The sequence below is a fragment of the Ursus americanus genome, chromosome 17, assembly GCF_024610735.1.
Source record: "Ursus americanus isolate L20-20 chromosome 17, mUrsAme1.1.p, whole genome shotgun sequence".
Classification (NCBI taxonomy): Eukaryota; Metazoa; Chordata; class Mammalia; order Carnivora; family Ursidae; genus Ursus; species Ursus americanus.
The window spans coordinates 22,911,443-22,925,543 of NC_142143.1; positions in this window are offsets into that span (position 1 = coordinate 22,911,443).

The following is a 14,101-nucleotide window of genomic DNA, read 5'->3' on the forward strand; positions in this document are numbered from 1 at the left end:
AATTCTAATTAAAAGTTTTTGTCTTATCTCAGTTGGCCGAATCGAGATTAGAGAGTAAATGCTGGTTCAGAGTGAAAGCTCTTAAGGAATCAAGATTTCTCATGGTTGCCAGTTGTAAATGAATGGCAATGTTACAAAGTATTTCTAATAGAAAGAAAAGAATACAGAACTATGAACAACTTCGAAGACCCCCTTTAGGTGATGGGTATTTAGTGCCATGAAGACATTGAACTTGACTTTCTTGAGAGTTGGTGAGAGACATAAGAGGTGCGGTTTCTGCGGGGTGTGAGGAACGTCTTAGCATGATTACATTCCAACCTGAAAGCTTAAAAATCTGATCATGAAAATACATTAGAAAATGAAAATAATTAGAAAATACATCATGAAATATAAAAGCTAAAGCTTTCAATATTTAAGACCCAGGATGGAGTAAATGCTACTTACATTTCCATTTAACCCACTGAATGAAACACTACTTCTGAGAGCCTTGTTTGGAAAAGTCAACTAAAATCTAACAGAAACTATTAAGGGCTACTCTACATCAGCCAAACACCTGCAATGTTTAATAGTCAGCCATTTGATGATGAATAGAAGGAAAGTAGGCACCGGCCCCTAAGGACCCCTCCCTGCAATGCTGTAATGTATCTTCCACAGAGTCTACCAGATCAACCTCCTGACATACAGTTTAAACTAAAGATGTGGTTTCAGAAAAACTCAACGCCATATTTCAGTCACCCGTTAGTGAGCCATCAGATATTCTGAGGTGACAGTGGAGTATTCTGCCTTCCTTCTTCTACAATAGCTGCTGGAAGTCAACTCTGAGAACCCACAAAGGGAGAACAGAATGTTAATATTTTGAATAGTCACAAAGGGCAAGAATTTGCATTGTTGCACGTGTAAATGAAACAATATGTTTTCCATTTTTCTATAAATGTCCTCTTGAGTGGTCTCAGACTCACAGCAAAACGAAAAAAAAAAAAAAAAGTAACATGGAGCCGATTGATGAGAGTTGATATTCAACACAAAAGCAGTTCATAAAAGTTGGGAAACTCCCAGGAGGGAATTAGGCAAAAGAGTTGGTAAAGATTTCCCTGTACAGCATTAAAAAAACAAAAACAAAAACAAAAAAACACAGACTATTCCAGAACATGAGTATTTCCTCCAAGAATTATAATTTGGAAGTCTTTGTTAACAGACATATGTTATCCTGTATCCCATTCTTTGAATGAACTAGGACCTACCTGACTTCTCCAGCAGCTATTTCCAGAGCTTCGCAGGGATTGGGAGAGTGGCCTGATCCATGCCAAGCTTCAGCTGCAAGTGCTCTTCTCTCTGCTTTCTGTCATGTGCAGTCTTCCCCATCCAAATCTTTTGATAAAAGTCAGGATAAAACATGATTTATTAATATAGCAAAGTCATTACAATCCTGAGCTAAAACGTTATTGGAGCTTTCCCTAGCTACTGCTGTTTAAGAAAGTCTTTAAAAACCAATTTAATTTCCTTCCACCCAGTCAAGTTTTCTCCACAGATAATTGGTTTTCATTACATGCAAAAAAAGCATCAGTGTAGTCAATATGTATGAGGCATTTAAATATTTTCAAATGAAAGTATGCATGTATTTATGTTGGGGTGCCCAAACACATACTTCCATTTGATTCTGTATCACTGACCATTAACATTCTTCCAACATGAGAGAAAGCACCGTGGAAATCGTAAAGGCAGCACAAGCAGCTGAGTTAGTCATTACTGGGAGTAGAAGCTCAGTCAAGTTAGTAGGGTGGAGGTCCTCTTCCCTCTTTTTAAACAAGTAGATCACTATAAAGCAATGTCTTCTCCCTGTTAATTGTGCTGAATTGGTGCATGCTCCCAAGCAGAATTCTTGTGTTTTTATTTTCAAAGCCTTCATCATTTCAGTGGGAAAAACAAACAAACAAACAAACAAACAAAACTCTAATTTTTTTTTCTAATCATCATTTACACAACAGCCCTTTTAGGGTTTATAGAACTTATCTCAGTGTATTATTATCATCAAAAGTGTGTTTGAGATGCTGGTGCAGAATCACTAATTGTTCATAAGTACCTTGAAACATTAGATTAGCAATGTTTATAATTGTCTAAATACAGCATGACGATAGGAAATCAATTACCACGCACATCAATCTTTGACATTTCAGTGCGTTATAACTGCAGTAAAGTTGCCATAAACTTAAAAAAAAAAAAAAAAAGCAACGGTTTCTCTTGCCCGAAAAACCTAACTAATGAAGTAGTATTCAGTTGTAAACACTGAAGAAATCAGCATAGTAGCATATGCGATGCTGAAACTGGTCTACTTACTTGAATATTCCTCTTCTTCTCAAGACTATTACTGAATTTGCAGACGTCCACGTTTGAGAATTTTTCAGTGTCCTCTTGGTCCCACAGTCCCTCCTCCACAGGTGAAGTGTTATCAAATAAAAAGCTCCCTATTTCAACAACCACACGACTATCTTTGAAGAGTCCCTGAACTTCTGAGAACTGACGAGATGCTCTGCAACTTCCTCGGGGACACAGGTGACTGTTGCTGCCTGCGGTCAGATGGGGCTCATCAGTTGCCTGGGTAGCCAGGATTTCCTGCATTTTTTTTTCCTCCTGGGGGTTCAGGGTGCTGAAGTGAGAACAGCTTCTCCCTGATATTTATTTGCTTTTGGATTGGAAGGAGAAGGTTAGCTTTTTGTTTTGTTTTCAATTCAAAATCAAAGACAGAGTTTTCTGAGTTGAATTTGGGTTTGAGATTTGCTCCATTTCTGAATGAAAAACAAATCAAAATAAAACACAGAGGAGAACAATTCGGTGTGCCTGATTCCATCAAATCACTGTGATTTAAAAGAAAAAGACAATCAAATAAGAGAAGAAAGGAAACATTCTAAGCAAATTAGTTTCTTCGCTCAGTCCCACACTACCCCCTTGAACCCCTGACCTCTCCGCAGACCACGGCTTCCTCCTGCTGAATAGTAACTATTCCTGAAGAGCCGGCACTTAATGGAGCTAAGGTCAGGCTGCTTCGGGTTGGCATTTGCAATGATAACAAATCAGAAATGATAGCATCATACAGATTTATGAATTTTTTACCCCTGCAGTCACAAACATCAGACGTTTACTTTCTAAAGAGAGCTTTTAGATCCTTCCTGCAGTTTCCATAGTGATTTCATTTTTTTCCTTTTATCACAGATTGGCTGAAGAGCTGCTACCCTTTGTGCGTTAAAAGGCTTGTGCTACCAACTGTCGATATAAAAGGTAGCTGAGGCAGAGACGCAATATATACTGCCAAAAATAATTGAAACAGAGACATGTTGGTGAAAGGTTCCAGAAGAATTTTTTTTTCTTCTGTATCAATGTGAAAGTACAGGGGAAAATAATTTTGCCTGAATTCTCGTAATTACTTCAAGTTAAATGTAGTAGTATTTTATGCCGTGTACCACACTTATATTAAAACACTCATCATACAAAACATAATCCTCTCATAAAAGGGTTTAATATAGCTTACGCTGTTCCAAGCGTCTGGGCTTGTTAAACACCAAAGTTCATTTACGAAAACATTTTCACTTTAGTTACTTTACTTTCGGCTGCAATGTTTATCCCAGTGTTTAGTCTTATCTCTCAGCTGATTCAAAAAAAATTTTTTTTTTCTGTTAGGAAAAAGTACACTGCATTTTTCAATTAATCCAGACTGTCCATAGCAAAATAGCCAAAACGTGTAGAAGAAACCCATGCATGTCTACCTAGCACTTCATAAAGCAAGGGTTCCGTCCTTAGGTTAGTTCTCCCTTGTTTTATGTACTTCTTCTCCCTATGAACACTGAGCATTTACATGAATGTTAACTGTTATCCTGACTTTTCTTTCAACTCTCATGTTAGTTAATAATCTTGGCACCTGAGTAATCCTAGTCATAGGTTCCTATAATCCTAAGAGAAATGTCTGTGCTCTACTAATTAAATATATTGAATTCTTGTCACGATGCTGTAGATGTTTTACAAGCAAACTTTTAGCTCTGAATGTGTTTTTTAAGATTTGACAAAAATAACACCATTGCCAATTACCACTAAAGTTCATGTTCTATTTATATATAATAAGCTATTAAAATGGCACTAAATGTAAAAATAATTGTCATTTTAGAAAAAGAAAGACATTTCTATAAAAGTACTTAGGATATAATATATTCTTATATATTTCATAATAAAATCTTTGAATTTCTAGAAGATATATAGATCTATGGGCTCTACCCTATGGTTATTACAACACATATTTTATTCCATCCTCATGCTTTTTTTTTTTAATTTCCAAAGAACATATAGCCTAAATAGGCTAGCTATTTCTGAATTTTTATTCAGTGTGAACAAAATTATGTGCCATAATAAGATTTCTTCCTCTCCTTTTCATCTCACTTTCATCAGAGAAAATAAGCTGTAAAGTGGATTTTGAAAGAGAAAAATATAAGTTGATATATATGGTAAAAACTTCCAAGAGATGGTGGGGTAGGAAGACATGGTAAACAAACACTATTTTAGTTAAGCTCTTTGAGGGTCAAGGAGTAGAAATTCTCTTGACTTATCTTGGTTAAGGTCACAGTTAAGTTTAAGAAGACACAAAGTAATGATTAACGTAGAACTGGCATACCAATCTTCAGACTCATACTTCTGAACTTCACAGAGACTAAAAGGAGAGTCAGAGAAGCACCAGAGACCTTGTCAACTAGAATTTACAGTGACATTCAGTCATCGAACAAATACTTTTCTTTTAAGTGTAGTTGACACACAATGTCGCGTGAGTTCCAGGTGTACAACACCTCTCTACGTTCTGCTGTGCTCACAAGTAGAGCTGCCATCTGTCACCATGTAACACTGCTACAGTATCACTGACTACATTCTCTATGCCGTGCCTCTCATTCCTGTGACTTACTCATTCCATAACTGGAAGCCTGTATCTCCCGCTCCCCTGCACCCACTTGGCCCTTCCCCCACCTTCCTCCCTTCCTGCAACCATCAGTTTGATCTCTGTATTTATGGGTCCGTTTCTGCTTTTCATTTGTTTGTTAAACAAATTCTTACTAAACACATCGCATGCCAGACACTTTGATAGATACTGGCTGTATCTCCACTTGTGAACAAGAGACATTTTCCTTGCCTTCGTGGAGCTTCTAGTCTGCGGAGGAGTTAGGGAGACAAAAAAGAAGTAGAGAGCAAATAGAATATAAAATTGTATTAAAGAAAATGACAGTACCTCTGAGAAAGACCTCTGTAATTTAAAACCTGAAGAATGAAGCTTCCACACACAGGAACTGTGGGAGGAGTGATCCAGACACAGCAAGATCTTTCCATGTTTGAGAAAGTAAAAGAAACCCATTGAGAATGCAGAAAGGTGGATGAAGGAGGTGGCAGCTTACCAGGTGTTTAGACGGGGCACAACCTGTGGTCAGAAGTTCATTTAGTTCTAAGAATATAGGAGTACCATTCAAGGGCTTTAAACAAATGAATGACTTTATCAGATTTTATATTTTAAGATCATTCTGGATGCCATGGGGAAAATAGACTGGAACAACATAAATGTAGAAACAAGGAAATAAATTAGGAGATTACTGTAGAGACCCACTAAAGAGATGCTGATGGGCTGGACTAGGGAGCGCTGTCAAGATGAGCCGATGAAGATAGATTTGAGTAAGGAGTGGAGGTATAATTGTCAGCATGTGATGATAGATCGGCTGTGGGTGGTGAGTCAGAGGACGAGCCAACAATTCCCAGGTTGTTGTGAATGAGGAATACAAAGGAAGATAAATATATGATGGGGTGGGAAGAGCAAAAGTTCAGATCTAGACATGTAAGATTTTAGACATCTATAGGTGCCACGGAGATATGGTCTGGGTTAGGGACATACATTTGTGAGTTGCTGGATTATAGACAGTATTTAAAGACATTTCCTTCTTTTCTGGCGGGGGAGGGATCACCTCAGAAAAGTCTGTACATAAAGAAGAAAACGAGTCCTAAGCTAGATCTGAGAGATGTCAGCATATAAAGGTATGACAGGAGGAATTGAAAAACAACCGAAGAGGTTGGGGGAAAACCAAAGAGACTGTGGCACCTCAGAAGCTAAGAAAAGAGGCTATTTCAGAAAGAATAGTGTGGTCAACTGTGCAGAATATTGCTAAGAGGTCAGGTGAGACAAGAATATAAAAGAGTGTTTTGGACCGAGTGTTCACTGGTGACATTATGGATTGTTCGGGCAGAAGCTACACTGGAGTGGATTGAGGGATGACTGGGAGGTAAGAAAGTGGAGATCTCATGTTTAGACAAATCTCTGAGAACTTGGGTCATAAAAGAAAGTATATGGTACAGTAGCTGTCAGGGAGGAGATGAAGTCAAGGGAGATTTCCTTCTTTTTTTCAATATGGAAGATTCTTGAGCATGTTAACAGTAATGAGATTAATCCATTCAATAAAGATGTGTTTATTGATTGAGGAGAAAAAAAATGAGGGAAGAACTTAAGTCTTTGACAAAGCAAGAAGAGATGGGGTTTAGAGCGCCAATGGAAGGATTGCCCTTTTCTAGGAAAAGGGACATTTCCACCCTTAAACAGGAGAGAAGAAAGAGAAGAAGGGTGAAGAAGCAGATAGGTGTGTAGATTTGGTGGTAAGGAGCAGAGGTAGCTCTTGACTGCCCGAGAGCTTCTCTGTTCTAAGTGAAGTGTGAATCAAGGTGAACAGCTAAGAGCAAAGGGAGAAGAGATGATGTGGAAAGTTAAAAAGAAAGTAAAAATATGTGATCTTATGTTAAAATTTTATTCATATCACTTGTTAAAGACAGTAAGGAAGACTTTCTTTGGGAGGGACTACTGCAATGAGTTTTTGCAGTAGGGGAAAGACATCAGCTCACCTCAGAATACAAAAAGGACAAGTGGGGATTTATAGCCAAGGAGAAGAGGGGTGGTCGATGGATGGAAAATTACTAAGAGGAAACATCAAAGGTAAAGAGGATTCTGGCTAAACCAACTTGACAGGATTTTTGCTGAATGCAGGCCAAGGTGATAAGATATCAAGAGTGGCTGGGTGGGTTGAGGGATTTGATCAGATATCGAGGATGATCAAGATCAAATACTGAGGGTGGTAGATTTTCACTGAATGACTCAGTAGGATTCTTGCTAAAACTGGACTAAGTGAGCAAAGGACAAAGTCCAAGGTTGGGGCCTAGTCACAAAAGGGCTCAGAGGAGCCTGCTCAGAGTTTGGTCATAGAGACAGTCTTTGTCATTGATGGGGTAAAAAGATGATCTTACTAGATAAATATAGAAGGGTTGTCAGGCAGGTCTGAGGTTTATGATCTTGAATTTAAAATGAAGCAAAATTCTGAATGCATATTTGATTTTTTTCCCCAGTGAACTTGATCTGCTTCATTTGAGAAGGTAGCAGCCTGGGTCTTTGCCAAGAAAAACACCCAAGAGAATTAGATAAGACGAACTGGGAGCATTTATGAGGCCATGGTTATATTAATGGACTATGGAATCCTATTTTGGGAAGTAGGGAGGAGAAGCCTTCTCTTCTCAGGAATGAGGATGTTTAGGATACATGAATTATAGATCTTGACAAGGTTGAAGATTGAGTGAAGACCTGAGATGAAAAGATGTGAGACAGAAGTGTGAAAATGAGATATTTGAAGTTGAGATTATCACAGGTAGTATAGTTTCCATCAAGATCAAGGGTAATGACCATAAGAGTATATAACTGAAACCGAGTGGACAAATAGGCCACTGGCAACAAGGAAATTTAAGAACCTGGGAGGTATACGGGGTCAAGGACTGGGTTGCTTTTTGGGAACATGGTAAACATTTCCTGAATAAAAGACTCTTGGTAGAGAATAATGTGTTCTAGAAAAGAATGTTCTTAGCAGAGACTTTCCAACCAGATCATAGGGTTGATAAAATGGCACTTAGGACAAAAGAAAAAGGCCCCAAAATGTAGAGAAGAAGCTATGTAGGCTTAATAGTGGTAAGAAAGAGGTACTTGAGTTCTTAAGGAACGGGGAACGTGTCACAAATAATAAATGTTCCTTCCAATACACAGATATCAATGAGCAATATTTGGATAATAAATTGAAATGGAACATTCAACAAAAAAAGCAAGTATGATTCTGAAGTATTTCTGATAATCGACATGATGGCAATCCTGATTAGACTATGATGATGAAAACGTATAATTTGCTCAAAATACATACATGCAATGGAAGGGGTGGAAGTAACATACAGTATGTCAAGACAGAGGATACCAGTAGAGAACCACATGAACCTGCAGGTAGGACGGACCTGGATAGAAATGGAAGAGGAAAGGAACAGGAGGAATAATGCCATTGGGGTGTTCTGTGGATTTCCCTGCTGGAAAAGACAATCTGTAAAATAAATAACTACAGAGGAAAGACATGATGATGATGAGTAACTCTGATGATCTGAACGTGTTTGGGAAGTCCCATTCTATTCAGAGCAGAACAATCTGATAACTTCTATCATTCTTCACAACAATTTCACTTCTCAGATGATACAATAAGCAGTGATCAGGGCAGATTCCCTACGCTTCATTCTGACCCATAAGGAAACATCACATTCTTTAAAAACAAAATGTATTGAGAAGTTATTATTACGTGTTTTGCTGGAAAGTGAAAATGAACCCTAAGTACCAAAGAAAATGTTTTGGGGTTTAAAATGATGGGACCCTGGGAAAGACCATTCCTATTTCTTTTGGTTGGTAATAGACACAGAAGAGAAATGTGTACTATATGTTTGCAGATTTCAGAAAGCTCCAAGGAAACACAGAGGGGACTCTGTGCTCTAGAAGGAGCACCAGAGGGAAGACGTCTCCAGGATGATGAGTAATTCTTAGAACCTCAATTTTGAAGAATAAAGAAGAGGAGGAGAGGAGGGAAGAGGAGGAAGAAGAGGAAGAAGGAGAAGGACAAGAGGGAAGAGGAGAAGAAGAGGAAGAAGGAAAAGGGCAAAAGGAGGAGGAGGAGGAAGAAGAAAAAGAAGAGGGAAGGGGAGGGAAATCAAGGAAAATTTGAAGAAAGCAGTATTGCTTGACAGTATACATTTTAAAAGTACATGATTGGGACAGCTGGGTGGCTCAGTCAGTTAGGCATCTGACTCCTGATTTCAGCTCAGGTCTTGATCTCATGGTCTTTAGTTCAAGCCCCACACTGGGCTCCACACTGGGAGCTTACTTAAAAAAAAAATGTGTGTGATTGAGTAAAGGCACATATAAAAGATAGGAAAGCATATATCCAAGGATGGAAGGAATGGGAAGGCCAAGAGCTATAAGACACTGTCAGGAAGAAAAAGGCCAGATTGAGTTGAGGTGTGTGAAAAGTATAAAAAATGAAACAGACTTTTAAACCTGTTTAACTTGTTTTTGCTCAGAAAAACAAGAAAGGGATCAACTCACTACTTGGGGCAAAGGGAGTCATTCATTCATGCAGTTACCCACCAAGATCTGATGGAGTCCCCACTGTGCACGAGGTCAAGGATAAAGCTGGGAAGCACACACACCTTGCCCTCAAATAAAAACAATAAAAATTTTAAAAATAATAGTTAACAATAAATAAGTGCTTACCAGGAGACAGACACTGTTGTAAGCAATTTCCAGGCATTTGTTGTAGAGTCTGTTAGCTATTCTAGGTACAGACATTAAACCATTTTATAGATGAGGGTTCTGAATTAAAGAGAGGTTTACTAAACTGATCAATATCATACAATTTACATAGCAGGGATGAGGTTTAAATCCCATGTATCAGCCTGAGAATTCATAAATCTTATCAGAGAATCTTGGAGCCAGATATGTTTTAGGATTCAGAATTTTTTTGGACTTCAGAAATATCAATGTGTACAATTTTATTTCATAATATCCCCAATATAGTCTGAGGCAGTGTTTATGATAAATTTATTCATAGTTTTATAGCAAAACATATTAATGTAATACTAAATAGGGTAACAAAGATTGCAAACTCCATACATCAGTTCAGGTTAAGATTTATGGTCAAATGAATTTTAGTATAAGTTTATTGAAAGAAAGGAAGGAAGGGAGGGAAGGAAGAAGAGAAAGAAAAACTGGTTTTTAGTTCTTTTCTAATTTTGGAATTATGGATAAAGGATTGTGAACCTATATTCTATATAAATTGCAGAGGGATAAAACAGGGGTGAAATTCAAAATATTTAACAGCTGGGGCACTGGCCAATCAGAACGAGAGACTGGAAACTAGTTTTGGGGTGGGATTCTAAAGACCCCAGGCTGTGTCAAGAATTAACCTTTTAGTTGCTACATTTAGGAAAGTCCAAAGAATACTGGAGATGGAGTTTGGGGCTGCCAAGAAGACAGCGAGTGAGAACTTTAGGTGAAAAGGTGACCTTGAAAAATCACTTTTTAAAACAAACAAGAGGAAAGATTTCAACTTATTACCAGCCAGTACCTTGGAGAGAGACCATTACATCATATCATTTCAGCACTGGCTGTTATATATATATATATATATATACTCTAGAATAGTATAGCAAACAGAAGGAATATCACATGGGAGTGGTTATAGGGGACAGAAGGGGGGTCAGAGAAGTTCTTACTACACTTATACTATAATAATAATAAAAAAATGATAGCAAACACCAATTGAGATTTTATAGGTGCCAGGTACTATTTTAAATATTTTATATGCATTAACTCATTTGATCCTCACAGCAATTCTATAAGGGAGACTACTATCATCCTTAGTTCTCAGATGAAGAAACTGAGGCACAGAGCAGTTAAAAAACTTTTGGCAAGCTAAATGCTCACCAGGTATTGGGACCAGGATTTGAACCTCGGTAGTGTGACTCCTGAGATCACGTGCAAAACCACCGCAGTACCCACCATGTTGTTAAGTACAGCCTTACACATCACTTCCTCACTCTGCACCAGGGGTTTGCACCTGGGGCCAGGTCTCATCCATGTCCATATCCCCTGCACAATGCCTAGGTCATAGCAGGCACACGATCAACAGTTGGTGCTATTACTGCTATCATAGGAGATCATGCTGAAAAGATTCTGACCACTTAGGAGAAGTGGAGAAGAGGATTCTAGACAGAGAGCACAGTGTAAGCAAAGGTAGGGAATCTTTGACAACAACTCCTTTGGTGCTTTCTTCTTCACTACCAAGGAAAATAATCTTCAAGTTGAAAGAGGTAGAACTCACAGAGGTTATAGACGCCAAACATTTCACGGACCAGCCTAGAAGCACAGACGTGTAAAAATGCTAGGTTAGTGAAACAGAACGCTTGGTAAGGATTGGGTCAGAGAGCAGGTGCCCCACTCAAGGCATTCTCATTCCCACTTTCTGGGCAGATGTTCTGTAGCTTCTGGTTTAGAGGGAGTGAGAGGTGAGATGATGAAAAATGAGAATTTGTGGATTTTGAAGAAAATTCAAGTTAAGAAAATGATGAACAGATAGGACCATTTTAGGTCCTCTTTGTGTAACTAGACAAATGGGAAATAATCCAGGATATGGAACATGGGTAAATGTAGTCCTACCCATGAAAAAGGAGAAACGTTAGATTCCCAAGTCTACAAATCAATGAGTCTGACATCCATTTCTGAATAAAATTCCATAGAGATGATTGAATAGATAGGTTGTGAGCAATTAGCAAAGGAAACGGAAATAATTGGAAAGCCCCCTGGATTCTTTAAAAAAATAAGTTATCCTGAATGAAATATATATATTTTTTTCTTTGGTAAGAGCTTTCCAGGCTAACAGGTCATTGTCTTAAGACCTCTTGTGGACAAGATGCAGAACGTGGAGATAGATTTTTAGCTAAGAAACTGTAGTCTGCCCTCTGCCCTGGGCAAGTTCTATAATGAGTACTATGTTGAAGCCAAGGAATCTAGCCTGTAAGGGGACCATGAGCGCTGGGAGCTTGTTCAGAGGACACAACCAGGTCCGTAAAATAACTTGAAAGCACATCAGCATGTAGAGTAATAAAGGTATTTGGCCTGGGAAAGACAGGAATGGGGAGGGGGGACAAAATACTGTCTTTAAAAGCTTTAAGCATGTCACGTGGAAGAAGAATAAGGTGGAAACAAACATATTATAGACTACCTTATAGGACAATGAGATACCAGGTGCCGGATGCCAATGGCTGTTGGAAAGACATCTTTCTAGTAAGTGAGGCAGACTCAAAATTTTATTCCTTTAGTGAGAGTCTACTCCAGGTTTATGACTTTACTAATAAGGAAACCGAGAATGGAAAGAGGTAGGTAATTTTGTTCAGTGCCATATAGTGCTAGGAGAAAACCCAAGATTCTGACTTTCTACTTCAATGGTTTTTCAACAACACTATGACACCTGGAAGCTAATTTAGCTTCTTCATGGTTCTGGGAACAAGAGAAAGATAGTGTTAATTATCCCACTAAATTCTATTGCCTTACCCCAAGGCTATAGGGTTCTAAGCAGAAAAAGCCAGAACCCGCAGGTTTGAACCAATATTTCAGCTTGAAGTGGTATATTCTTCAAGTGTCATGTAGAAATTGCCTCCTTCTGAAGAATTTAATCTGCTTCATGAGGCAGACTGGATTTGACTTGCTGGTTTATACTAAAAATCTGTTATTTTCTGGTTGATAGTCAAATCTATTAAACTGACAGAACTTTAAACCGAGTATGCAAATACTCTCCATCAATACATTAACAGAAGTTTGGTGTGCCAGTAAGCAGCAATTTTCAGTCACAAAGGCGCGTGCATTTTCCTGTCATTTACAGCGGCATCCACCATAGGGGTCATTCTATAAACCACTTAAATACTCAGTAGAAAAAAAAATTCTCCATACACGTTCCATGTCAGGTAACACTGCCGTGAAATATTTCCAATGGGGCCTTTTCTATGAGATCTCAAAGAGCCTGCCTCGGGAGGATGAAAAGCAAAACTTTGGCTCCACTCGTTTTAGAAAAGGAAGGAAATTAAGACCTTTTATGTGACAGGCATCGACATATCGTCTATTCCTCAAAGCCATCTGTAAAGTTATTTTGTTTATTTTTTTTCTATTTATTTACTTATTTATTTTTAAAATAATAATATTTTTTATTATATTATGTTTATTAAATACATATTTATCTGCATGTGGACTGATCAAAAAATATTTAGGTAGTCTATGAAACAGGTATTCCTACTTTAATTTTGCAGATAAAGACACCAAGTTTCTAAGTGTAAGTAGTTTCCCCAACATTTCAGCTAGCAGGGGGAAGAGCCAGAAACTGAACGTAGATATGTTTATGCCAAAGCTCCGCATGTTCTTTCTGCTGCAGAGGTGGCATATGGATCAAAGTGGTATTTTCTATATAATAGAAAAAAATCACATTTAAGGAAAACAGACCTGAAAGTTAAAATACTTTTATGTTATTATTATAGTGTCTATATAAAGTCCATGTATTTTCCAGATGTGATTTTTTTTCACCATTCTATCATTAAGCCAAGTCAATAAGAAACAAGTTTCAATATACAAGGCTCAACATGGGGTCTAACCCTTGTCTTCGCTATGACCAGCTGTGGTTGGCAATGGACTTTGGGAAGGAGGTGTGGAAACCAGAGTTCTCACTACGGTTTCAGTACATAGGCTCCCTGGGTAGCAGTTTCTTCATCTGCAAAATGAGAGGCATTGAACAGATAATTCCTACAACCCCTTCTGGCTCTAACCTTCTATAATTTTTAATGTCTGCACTTTCCTCTCTCAAAATTCAAAGTAGCTCTATGTGGGGCCATCTCCAGCAGGCACTGCAAAGTGGAATAAACAAGAGAAATTAAAAATCTAAACCCAGAGCGAACTTCTCATTAGGTTCCAGAAGACAAAGGCCCAGATTACAATACATTAAAAAAACGTATTTCCCCCTTGCTACCTCAGGCTTTCTGATTTAGTATAGGATCAAGGGTAGAAATAAGAAATGTGTGGGAAATTTTGATCTGCTTGTAATTCTAATCCCATTATAAGCAGAAAATGCCAAATATATCTTCTAAAACCCATCATTAGATTCCCTGCTCATTTTTATAAGTTTAAGAGTTTATATAGTTTTGATGCAAA